This window comes from Mobula hypostoma, chromosome 4 (genome assembly GCF_963921235.1).
Source record: "Mobula hypostoma chromosome 4, sMobHyp1.1, whole genome shotgun sequence".
In the NCBI taxonomy this organism is placed as follows: Eukaryota; Metazoa; Chordata; class Chondrichthyes; order Myliobatiformes; family Myliobatidae; genus Mobula; species Mobula hypostoma.
In genome coordinates this window covers 150167613-150179855 of record NC_086100.1, presented here as the reverse complement: position 1 = coordinate 150179855, position 12243 = coordinate 150167613, and positions in this window count along the sequence as shown.

Genomic DNA, 12243 nt, shown 5'->3' with positions numbered 1-12243 from the left:
ACTTAAGAAAGAAATGAGGAGGACTAAAAGAAGACATGAGGTTGCCTTGGCAGTCAAAGTGAAGGATAATCCAAAGAGCTTTACAGGTATATTAAGAGCAAAAGGATTGTAAGAGATAAAATTGGTCCTCTTGAAGATCAGAGTGGTCGGCTATGTGTGGAACCAAAGGAAATGGGGGAGATCTTAAATAGGTTTTTTGCATCTGTATTTACCAAGGAAACTGGTATGAAGTCTATGGAATTAAGGGAAACAAGTAGTGAGATCATGGAAACTGTACAGATTGAAAAGGAGGAGGTGCTTGCTGTCATGAAGAAAATTAAAGTGGATAAATCCCCAGGACCTGACAGGATGTTCCCTCGGACCTTGAAGGAGACTAGTGTTGAAATTGCAGGGGCCCTGACAGAAATATTTAAAATGTCGCTGTCTACAGGTGAGGTGCCAGAGGATTGGAGAGTGGCTCATGTTGTTCCGTTGTTTAAAAAAGGATCAAAAAGTAATCCGGGAAATTATGGGCTGGTAAGTTTAACGTCGGTAGTAGGTAAGTTATTGGAGGGAGTACTAAGAGACAGAATCTACAAGCATTTGGATAGACAGGGACTTATTAGGGAGAGTCAACATGGCTTTGTGCGTGGTAGGTCATGTTTAACCAATCTATTGAAGTTTTTTCAAGGAGGTTACCAGGAAAGTGGATGAAGGGAAGGCAGTGGATATTGTCTACATGGACTTCAGTAAGGCCTCTGACAAGGTCCCGCATGGGAGGTTAGTTAGGAAAATTCAGTCGCTAGGTATACATGGAGAAGTGGTAAATTGGATTAGACATTGGCTCAATGGAAGAAGCCAAAGAGTGGTAGTAGAGAATTTCTTCTCCGTGTGGAGGCCTGTGACTAGTGGTGTGCCACAGGGATCAGTGCTGGGTCCATTGTTATTTGTCATCTATATCAACGATCTGGATGATAATGTGGTAAATTGGGTCAGCAAGTTTGCTGATGACATAAAGACTGGAAGTGTAGTAGACAGTGAGGAAGGTTTTCAGAGCCTGCAGAGGGACTTGGACCAGCTGGGAAAATGGGCTGAAAAATGGCAGATGGAGTTTTATACAGACAAGTGTGAGGTATTGCAAGTTGGAAGGACCATCCAAGGTAGAAGATACAGGGTTAATGGTAAGGCACTGAGGACTGCAGTAGAACAGAGGGATCTCGGAATACAGATATAAAATTCCCTAAAAGTGGCGTCATAGGTAGATAGGGTCGTAAAGAGAGCTTTTGGTACATTGGCCTTTATTAATCAAAGTATTGAGTATAAGAGCTGGAATGTTATGATGAGGTTGTATAAGGCATTGGTGAGGCCGAATCTATGGTATTGTGTTCAGTTTTGGTCACCAAATTACAGGAAGGATATAAATAAGGTTGAAAGAGTGCAGAGAAGGTTTACAAGGATGTTGCCGTGACTTGAGAAACTCAGTTACAGAGAAAGGTTGAATAGGTTAGGACTTTATTCCCTAGAGCGTAGAAGAATGAGGGGAGATTTGATAGAGGTATATAAAATTATGGTGGGTATAGATAGAGTGAATGCAAGCAGGCTTTTTCCACTGAGGCAAGGGGAGAAAAAAACCAGAGGACATGGGTTAAGGGTGAGGGGGGGAAAGTTTAAGAGGAACATTAGTGGGGGCTTCTTCACACAGAGAGTGGTGGGAGTATGGAATGAGCTGCCAGACGAGGTGGTAAATGCATGTTCTTTTTTAACATTTAAGAATAAATTGGACAGATACATGGATGGGAGGTGTATGGAGGGATATGGTCCGTGTGCAGGTCAGTGGGACTAGGCAGAAAATGGTTCGGCACAGCCAAGAAGGGCCAAAAGGCCTGTTTCTGTGCTGTAGTTTCTATGGTTTCTATGGTTTCACAGAAGGTTCAGGACAAAGATTCAAATATTCCATAGGATTCATTTGTTAAAGCGGACAGTTGAGATGATGCCTGCAGCAAAATCCTTAGAAGAATGCTTTACTTAGCAGTTTCTTTGAAGCTTCCTTCCACAAGCTACTTAGGACAACATTTTATTCCACACAACGTGCTTCTGTCCAGTATTCACCAACGTCTGAATGTTCCAAATGATTGTCTGAAGCAGTTTGGCTGACATAAATCAAAGCAGGAAAACTAAATGACTGAATGAATCTTTTTCCTCTTAGGCAGTCTCTGGGGGTGGCTTGCCTCCAGTCAGTAGGTTTGACAAATCCTTCTGTACATGCAATAGGAGGGGCAAGCAGCAGGTGTGTTCTTTGTGAGATGGTGTACCCTCTGCCATGGATTTCCACCACGATGTGTTTCTGTGGCATGAATGTAAGTTTTAGTACCAACCACAATGCTACTTCTGCAATTTAGGCAGTCATAGGCTAAAGATTCCCAGATGTTCGTGTTGACATTGTATCTTTTTCCAAGGAGGCTCCAATCCATCCTTGACCTCCATGGTCTACAGTACATCAGAAACTAACTATTCCTGCCAGCATTTCGACATCCCGCAGTCTCTCTCTCTCCCTCCCTCTCCCTCCCTCTCCCTCCCTCTCCCTCCCTCTCCCTCCCTCTCGCTCACTCTCCCTCCCTCTCCCTCCCTCTCCCTCCCTCTCCCTCTCCCTCCCTCTCCCTCCCTCTCTCTCTCCCTCTCCCCCTCCCTCCCTCCCTCCAGACAGATCTCACTCCTTCCACACTGACTGGGAGACAGCAGTCACTATTTCAATGTTTGCTTTTAATTTCGTGTTCCCTGACTTGAGATTCAGCAGCAAACTCTCCCTTACCATCGAGAGAGAGCGATCGATCCTGAGTGCAGAGCGCCGACAGCCACTCTCACTGTCTTCTATTTTCCGGCTCCTGCTATGCTTCTGTTCACTACACTGGTGAGAATTCATAGAAACATAGAAAATCTACAACACACTACAGGCCCTTCGGCCCACAATGTTGTGCCGACCATGTAACCTGCTCTAGAAGCTGACTAGTATATCCATACCGTGTAGCCCGCTATTTTTCTAAGCTCCATGCACTTGTCTCAGTATCTCTTAAAAGACCCTACAATATCTGCCTCTACTACCTTTACCAGCAGTGCATTCGACGCACCCACCACTCTCTGCATGAAAAATTTACCTCTGCGATCCCACCTGTACCTGCTTCCAAGCACCTTAAAACTATGCCCCCTCATGTTAGCCATTTCAGTCCTGGGAAAAAGCCTCTGGTTATCCACACGATCAGTGCCCCTCATCATCTTATACGCCTCTATCAGGTCACCTCTTATTCTTCATTGCTGCAAGGAGAAAAGGCCAAGTTCATTCAACCTATTCTCCTAAGGCATGCTCTCCAATCCAGGCAATAACCTTATAAATCTCCTCTGCACTTTCTATAGTGTCCACCTCCTTCCTCTAATGAGGTGACCAGAACTGAGCACAGTACTCCAAATGGGGTCTAACGAAGGTCTTATATAGCTGTAGCATTACCTCAAGGCTCTTGAACTCAATCCCACAGTTGATGAATGCCAACACACCATACACCTTCTTAACAACACTGCCAACCTGCACAACAGCTTTGAGTGTCCTATGGACCCCAAGATCTCACTGATCCTCCACACTGCCAAGAGTCTTACCATTAATATTATGTTGTGTCTTCAAATTTGACAGACCAAAATGAACCACTTCACACTTACCTGGTTTGAACTCCATCTGCCACTTCTCAGTTCAGTTCTGCATCGTATCGATGTCCCGCTGTAACCTCTGACAACTCTCCAGACTATCCACATCACTCACAACTTTTGTGTCATTAGCAAACTTACTAATCTACCCTTCTACTTCCTCATCCAGGTCATTTATAAAAAACACAAAGAGGATGGTTCCCAGAGCAGATCCCTGCGGAATACCACTGTCCTCCAAGCAGAATACAAACCATCCACAACCACCCCTTGCCTTCTGTGGTCAAGCCAATTCTGAATCCACAAAGCAAAGTCTCCTTGGATCCTATGACTCATTATATTCTGAATGAGCCTTGCATGGGAAACCTTATCAAATGCCTTACTGAAATCCATATACACGACATCCACTGCTCTACCTTCATCAATGTGTTTTGTTACCTTCTCAAAGAATTCAATTGGGCTCATAAGGCATGACCTGCCCTTTAAAGCCATTCTGACTATCCCTAATCAGATTACGTCTCTCCAAATGTTCATGAATCCTGCCTCTCAGGAACTTCTCCAACAACTTGCCTACTACTGAAGTAAGACTCACTGGTCTATAATTCTCTTGGTTATCTCTACTCTCTTTCTTGAACAAGGGAACAACGTTTGCGAGCCTCCTATTCTCCAGTACTTTTCCTGTCCCATTTGATGATACAAAGATCATTGTAAGAGGCTCAGCAATCTCCTCCATTGCTTCCCACAGTAGCCTGGGGTATATCTTGTCCAGTCCAGGTGACTTATCTAACTTAATACCTTTCAAAAGCTCCAGTACATCCTCTTTCTTAATGTCTACACACTTGAACATTTCAGTCTGCTGTAAGTCATCCCCACAATTGCTGAAGTCCTTTTCACTGGTGAATAAGTATCCACGATTCATGTCCACAGGGCTGCGCAAGGCCCCAAAATCGCCCAACTTCAGGCAACACCTGGACATACCAAAACACAGTCGATTGCCAACCCAATCTAAAAAGGAAATTAGAAAAGGAAGAATTTAACTGTTTCACTGATAAAACTTTTCTTAAATCCAGCAAAGACTGTGTCAGTGCATTGAAGGCAATGCTGAGTGTTATTGGATCCTATTGTTGGCTTTTGCAACCTAAGTTTTGACTTTAGAATATTTGGTTAGTATTATGGCTTCTTTAAAGCAAATGTAAAAGTGAAGTTGAGGAGAGTTTTCACAGCCCCTCACATCTGATGTTGGCAAAAGCTTTAGTGAGATTCCATGTGTAGTGGTTGCTGCTTAGTTCTGCATTTTCCTGGCATTGGCAAGCAGTGATCTTTGTATTGCACCCACTGTGCCCCGGCATGTACAGATGATTGATTCCAAAAACACCTGTTTGGCTGAGGAGGAGCCCGGTGACACCATAAATAGCAATAAGACCAATCCGTGGTTATAGCAAATAGACCTGTTTCCTATTTTGAAGAGAGGTATGAATAAAGCTTCTCTGAGGTCCCCTTGTATATCTTATTGGACAAGGAGATTATGGATGCATGACCGAAGTTCTTCATAGCTAAATCGTAACCATGACCTAAAGGACAGATGATGAACAAGCAGGGCAGAGGAGACTCAACATCTCAGTGACATGCAAAGGTTCTTCAGCCATTAAAACCATCTGTAGTCAAGGTTTCAAGAACAGGGATGAACTCCTCAGGAGCAGAGGGGTAGTCTCCTCAAAATTCTGACTTTGATGTGAGCACTCTTGACTCTATCTCTCAGGCATCTATTTGTCCAGTCTTTCATTGCTTGAAAGTAGGTACAAGGAGGATTGCAGAGGTAAGTTTTTTATCTGACAAGTCAAAAAGACCATATCCTAACTTAAAAATAATATGACCTTGGGAGATGACAATTTCTTCACTGGAGTTGTAAAGTTCAGCTGCAAGCACTTCAGTCTCAAGTCCATAATATCATTGCTTTCATGGAATGAAAACTAACTGTATATCAAAAGTAGCTGCCAAGCTATTAGTACTCCTGCCAGTCTAACATTTTCCAAAATAATTGAATATTAAGCATGTTATATCCAAATTTATAATCAGAAGACTGGCTTAATTGTACTTAGATTTGCATGGTATGGCACCATGCATCTCCTAAAGTTCCAAAGCTCCATGCCATTGTTAATTAAAAACTTATATCAATGACTTTCTCTAAACGTAGTTAAATGAAGCTCCATCTTGGGTACTAGCCCCTGTAGTATCCAAGACATCTTCAAGGTGAGGTGCCTCAGAAAGGCTGTGTCCATTATTAAGGACTCCCATCACCCAGGACATGCCCTCTTCTCATTGTTATCATCAGAAGGAGATACAGAAGCCTGAAGGCACTCAGAGATTTAGGAACAGCTTCTTCCCCTCTGCCATCTGATTCCTAAATGGACGTTGAACCCATGAACACTATCTCACTATTTATTATTTCTGCTATTATTTATATTATTTATATTTATTATTATTTCAGTACTGTTGCACTGTTTTAATGTAACTACTTAATATACATGTATATACTTACTATAATTGATTTATTTATTTTTTTATGATATCATGTATTGCATTGTATTGCTGCATCTCAGTTAAAAATTTCCCAACACATGCCGGAGATATTAAACCTGATTCTGATTCTGATTCCAAACCTTTTGGAATGAAGTCCATCTCTTGAGCTTTTCAGATATATATTGTCTTTAAGAACCTGCTTCAAGATGCCAAATGATCAATTCCTTTTTAATTCATTTTGTGATATTGCTTTCTCCAGTTCTCCAGTAAGGCCATCATTTATTGCTCAGTACTTAAAGTGCTTGAGAAGGTAGCACTGAGGGCTGGCTGGTGGTGCAATGACATTGGCGCCAGACCCAGGAGCGGAGGTTCCTGGGTTCAAAACCAGTTGGGTCCACTCCCGAATACACTTTCCATCCGTGCCAGGTTGAATGTCGAGTTTGCAACTCGACCTCGTAAAATAAAGGGAAAAATACCGCGAAGATGTCTGAGTGAGGAGTGGTGCGCCACAAAGTCTCTCTCTCTCGCTCCGCGCCTTGTAAGAAGCCATGAAAAAGACATCATCAGGGACGCACGCACGCACATGCAGACGCACACACACAGACGCGCACACACGCACACGCACAGACGCGTACACACGCACACGCACAGACGCGCACACACGCACACGCACTGACTTGCATGCATGCAGGCACATGCCAAAAAAAAGAAGGTAGCATTGAGTTGTCACTTTAACAGCGCAGACCCTCTGATGCAGACAGTCCCACATTACTGCTGCATAAGGAGTTAGCAGCTGGTAGACACAGTGGCAATGAAGGACTGGCTACATGTTTCCAAGTGAGGATAGTGTGCGACTTGCAGGGGATGGTGGTGTTCTCTTTGTGCCTACTATACTTGTCCTTTGGAGATAGATCCTCTAGTTTAGGAGGTGCTGTTGGGGCAGTCTTGTTGATCGTTCGTCAATGGATCTAGGTTGGGAAACTCACTGCACAACTCGTAGTTAATCGCAGCTCGCACTTTATTATAAGCCTGTTTTTTCCTGAAGCAGGCCAAAAAGTAACATGACTTCCCACTGTTATCCTAGCACTCCCATCTTTCCCCATATTACCATTATTCAACCACAAATATTAACAGACATCAGTCTCATTTCCTCTACGCAATCTTGTCTCATTTCTTCATTTTGTTCATAGGACATGTAACCTTCAATAGAACCTTCGACCATTGAGGTCACTAATAATTTCCAAATAGCAGCGTGTGTTTTAATTACTTCTGTGTGTTGAATCCATTGATAGATTTCTCTCTTGCCTTGTTCACAACACCTGTCCAGGCTGCTGTTACATGAGGAATCAGTGGTAACTTGAAAATAACATGGTCCCAAAAATATTGATTTGTATCAGGGCATTGGAGTGTGAGGTTCTCCTTTGTTACCACATTTACTGCTAGCTGAGACAGTGTTTGTCCTGCAACAGCCAGATCTAAAATCATGTTCCAATTCTGATATTGTGATTTTTTTTTCAAAGGGTATTTTTTCTATTCCTTGGTATAACACGTTGTTGCTGTTGCTATACAATATGTCTATCCCACCAATGCTTATTGTAAGGAAAACTGATTATTCAGAGGCAAAATAGACAATGAAAACTCCCCGTAGGTACTGATAACTCAATTTGTAAGTTTTGTCTCATGACATTTACCCACATCGTGAACATTTTCACTCTACTTGCCCCCGTAAAATGTTCTCCTGTGTACAGTTAATAATGTTCAAAGCATCCTTTGGAAAATACTTGGCTGTAACCACCACAATAGAAACATCTTGATTGAATCACTGCCTGACTCACCATTCACACAAGTGTTATCCATAGAACTCCTCTCTCCATCCTGTACATTTGAGGAACCATCTACTTAGCTTTGCGTCTTGTTCTTCTGTATTGGTTCCTGATCTCCTTCCAGCTCCCACCTTATTATTCTGATGCAAATATCCTTGGTTTATCATTTGCTGTCAAATCACAACCTTCCAGTACAATGAAGATTATCAGTAAAGAACTACATGCCAACCTTGCAGCGCCAAGACATTTAAATTCAAACATCCAGCAGTAGCTAGTTAAATATGTGCTTTAAGATGGTCAGGGAATTAATGCTGAAATGCTGTTTAAATTAAACTATCATTTGAAATTTACATGACAAAATACTGATTACTTGAAAAGTATTTTCCAAGAACTCATGAAACACCCTGGTTTCCTCAGCTGCATAAGTATAGGAAAGACAATCTCTGGCCCTGCCAAACTTGTGAGATTGAGGTATGAGCCCACCCCAAACTCCCTGTTGGTATGGATGCTGTGTAATTCGCTACCCTGTTACAAATTAATGTCATTCAATAACAGACAGTACACTGCGTACAATTAAAGGAATTATACTGTATTTATGAATCTTAACTAAGGGGTTAGTAAAGAATAACAAAAAAAGGGCCCATTCTAATTAACCAGTCAAATGTGGACAAGTTGGAGCTCATCTTGAACTTCTGTGTCACTCACACACTGGGCCCTCGGTCAACATGGAAGCACACACCACCTTCTGAACGTTGGTTACAATCCATCTCTAGCAAACGAGTTTCCCACTGGATCGTGTGCTACAACCAGTTCTCCCCAGCATCTTCTCTCTTCATCTCCTCTTGAACAAAAGCTCCAAGCCCAGCCTTAGTGTCCCTCAACAGAGAAACCTCCCCTTAATCAACCATCCTAATTGGATGGCTCACATTTCTCCTGTCTCTTATCTTCAACAGTACCCCAAACATAAGCTGAAAACAAGTAGCTCGCACAGAACAGCACAAAACGAAATACATGCAACATTACAGTAAAAAATATGAACCAGGGTATTACATTCAAAATCAATATGTCAAAGGTTTTGAACAATATCTTTTATGTTCTGTAAAAGCAGTCTTGTTAGTAAAACAACTTTTAGGATTGCTTCCGAAAACTCAATCTTCCTAAAATTGTCATTTTCAAATTCCCAATCTAACTGTCCACAAATGAGCAGTTCCCTGAATGCCTATTTCACTTTGAAACGTGGGCATCTCATATCCAGAATAGAGATGCACGAATTTCCATCTTAACCTAGATTACACATGGCCAGTGTGGAATCCCTTTTCCCTTAAAATCAATTCAATAGAAGCCAAATAAAGAAATACAAACCAAAAACACAGAGAATGCAAAAGACAAAAATCTATACTTGCACTGTTCTTCCTTCAGAACCTTCCACAAGTAACTGCAAAACTTAGAACAAACATTTAATTCCCACCGTGAAAAACTTCTACACAATTTCCATAGAATCAAGAAGAAAAAAAAAACTGCTGAGTGGAGTAACAGCAGTGCATGACTAAACAATACTAAAAGAAATGACGCAAAGTGGAAAAAAACTAAGTTAAATAGACAACGTTTTTGTAACGCTCTGTAAGGTTTCACTGCCAATGAAATGGCCTCTCTGCACTGTTTCACTGCTAAGGTAATGGTTTCTCTGTAGCAGCAATGTTTGGGTTATGATTAGAGATAATGGGGACTTTGGAATGTATGTTAGCCAATGAGTGGCATGTTGATCTTCCTTGTGGGTCTGGGAGCAGAGATTTTACGGTCTTTTGTCGGCGAGAGATGAAGAGAGAAGACATGAGTGGAGAGAGTTGGTAGACTGCCAGATGGAGTGGACTAGGAGTGAGGGTCTGAAGGTCGGTGACATTCGGAGGAGGTCGATGGGAAACGATTGGATGAAATTGTGAGCTCCAAAGTGCACGTTAGACTGTTTCATTAAAATGAGCCCTTTTTCTTTTTATTTTCTTTACTAACCCTATAGTCAGATTAAGATTTATAAAGTTCACTCATTTAATTGCATATGGTGTACTGTCTGATATTTGGCGGTTGGGATTTGTAACTGGGCAACACATCACGCAGCATCCACACAAACCAGATTTCGCAGTTTGGCTGGGCCAGAGGCTGTCTTCCCTTAGACAAATATGTGCTGGCCAAGCCCAAGTGTTACATATAGATATGTGGGTTGAGAGGTTTTTGGGTTTATTGCACAAAATGCGAGCATGAGTGATGAGCTCCAGATTAACTGAGAGGGCATGAGGCATTGTGAGTCTAGTGTGAATGTATACTTTGATATATCCCAGGTTACAGTTGTCCATTGTTCAGTTCTGTTCTTCTAACTGATATGAATCTAAAGTCTTCCTAAACCGCACATTGACTTTCTACCCTTTATTCTCCTTTAAGATCCTTCATAAGAGCTGTCTCCTTGATCAAGCTCTTGGTCAGTGCTATGTTTCTTCATGTTGCTTAGTTGCAAATCTTGTTTCATAACATTTCTCCAAAGCACTTTAGAATACCTGACTTTCTCGAAGTCACTACAATGCATGTGTGGTGAATGTTAGTAGTGCTGCATGCTACTGTTGTGTGGCTTGTGAGTAAATTCAATGAGAGCCAAGAGCTTCACAACATATGCACTATGGAAATCATCCTATCTGGGTGCATCACAACTTGATCTGGTATCAGCTCTGCCCAGAACTGCAAGAAATTGCAGCGAGTTCTGAACACAACCCAGTTTAGTATTAGACTCTGTCTACACTTCCTGTTGCTTTGGATAACCAAGGACCCGTCCAAACCAAGCCTCCTCTTCCTCTCCTTCTCTCCCACTGGGCAGAAGATATAAAAGCTTGAGAGCACAAATCAGCAGGCCCGAGCAGTTTCTATCTCACTGTTACCAGACTCTTCAATGGACTCCTCATATGCTAAAAATGAACTCATCATCTCCTGATTTACTTTGTTGTGCCCCTTGCATTATATATTTTTACCTGCACTGCACGTTTTCTGAAAAGGTACCACTTTATTCAGCATTCTCTTCTCCCTTTTTACTACCTTGATGTGTGGAATGGACTGTATGGATTACATCCAGACTAAGAGTTTCACTGTATTTCAGTATATCTGACAATAAAGTAAAGGCATCCATTAGTCTTGTGAGACCATGGATCTGTGCCTGGAAAGTCTTCATTCTCCAGTGCACAGGCCTGGGCAAGGTTGTATGGAAGACCAGCAGTTGCCCATGCTGCAAGTCTCCCCTCTCCACGACACCAATGTTGTCCAAGGGAAGGGCATTAGGACCCATACAGCTTGGCACCAGTGTTGTCGCTGAGCAATATGTGATTAAATGCCTTGCTCAAGGACACAACACGTTCCCTCGGCTGCGGCTTGAACTCACGACCTTCAGGTAGCTAGTCCAATGCCTTAACCACTTGGCCACGTGCCCACCCTGACAATAATAAACCAATAAATCAATAAGCAATCTTTGTTAAAATCTAATACCTAGCTACCTCTTATGCATCTGTCACAAGTATGATTATGTTATTAGATCACATTTGCACATGGTTATTATTACTCATTTAAATGCAAATACACCACGGTTTTAAATAACAATGTTATAATTGAAGATGACAGTGCTTATGACTGGGTGCTCTCACAAGGAGGTTCTCAGTTAGGAAGTCATTCTACCAGAAGAGAGTACAGCATGTTGGTATATCTGTATTCGCCACTTTTCCTCTTTGATGAAACGGGAATGTGTTAAAGATACTCTACTGCCCAGACAGCATCTGTGGAGAGAGAAACAGAACTATTGTTTCAGGCCAGTGATCCTCCTAAGAAAACCTTTTCAATAATGGGAATGTCTTTAAAAGATGGACACTAAGGCATAAAGCTTTTGGAGCCTTACAGACATTTGATGAGGAAAGATATATGGCAATGGGGCGAGTATGACTCAACACTTCATCAAAAACAAGAAGTGAAGCAGAAACCATTGAGAGTAAGTAAGGGAAAAGAGTAGAATAGAAATCCTGTTAGAACATCTTAAAATAAGCATTTCTTGAATTCCAGCATTTTATCATTTACAGTTTCATTACTTGATTTTTATTTACACCCCCTCTTTAAAAGTTGGCTGTCCCTCTAAATTATGGTGGAGTTAGGTCAATTGTTTGGAAAAGGCAGAGTCCTGAATGTATTGCAAACAAAGCTGATCATTTAAGAG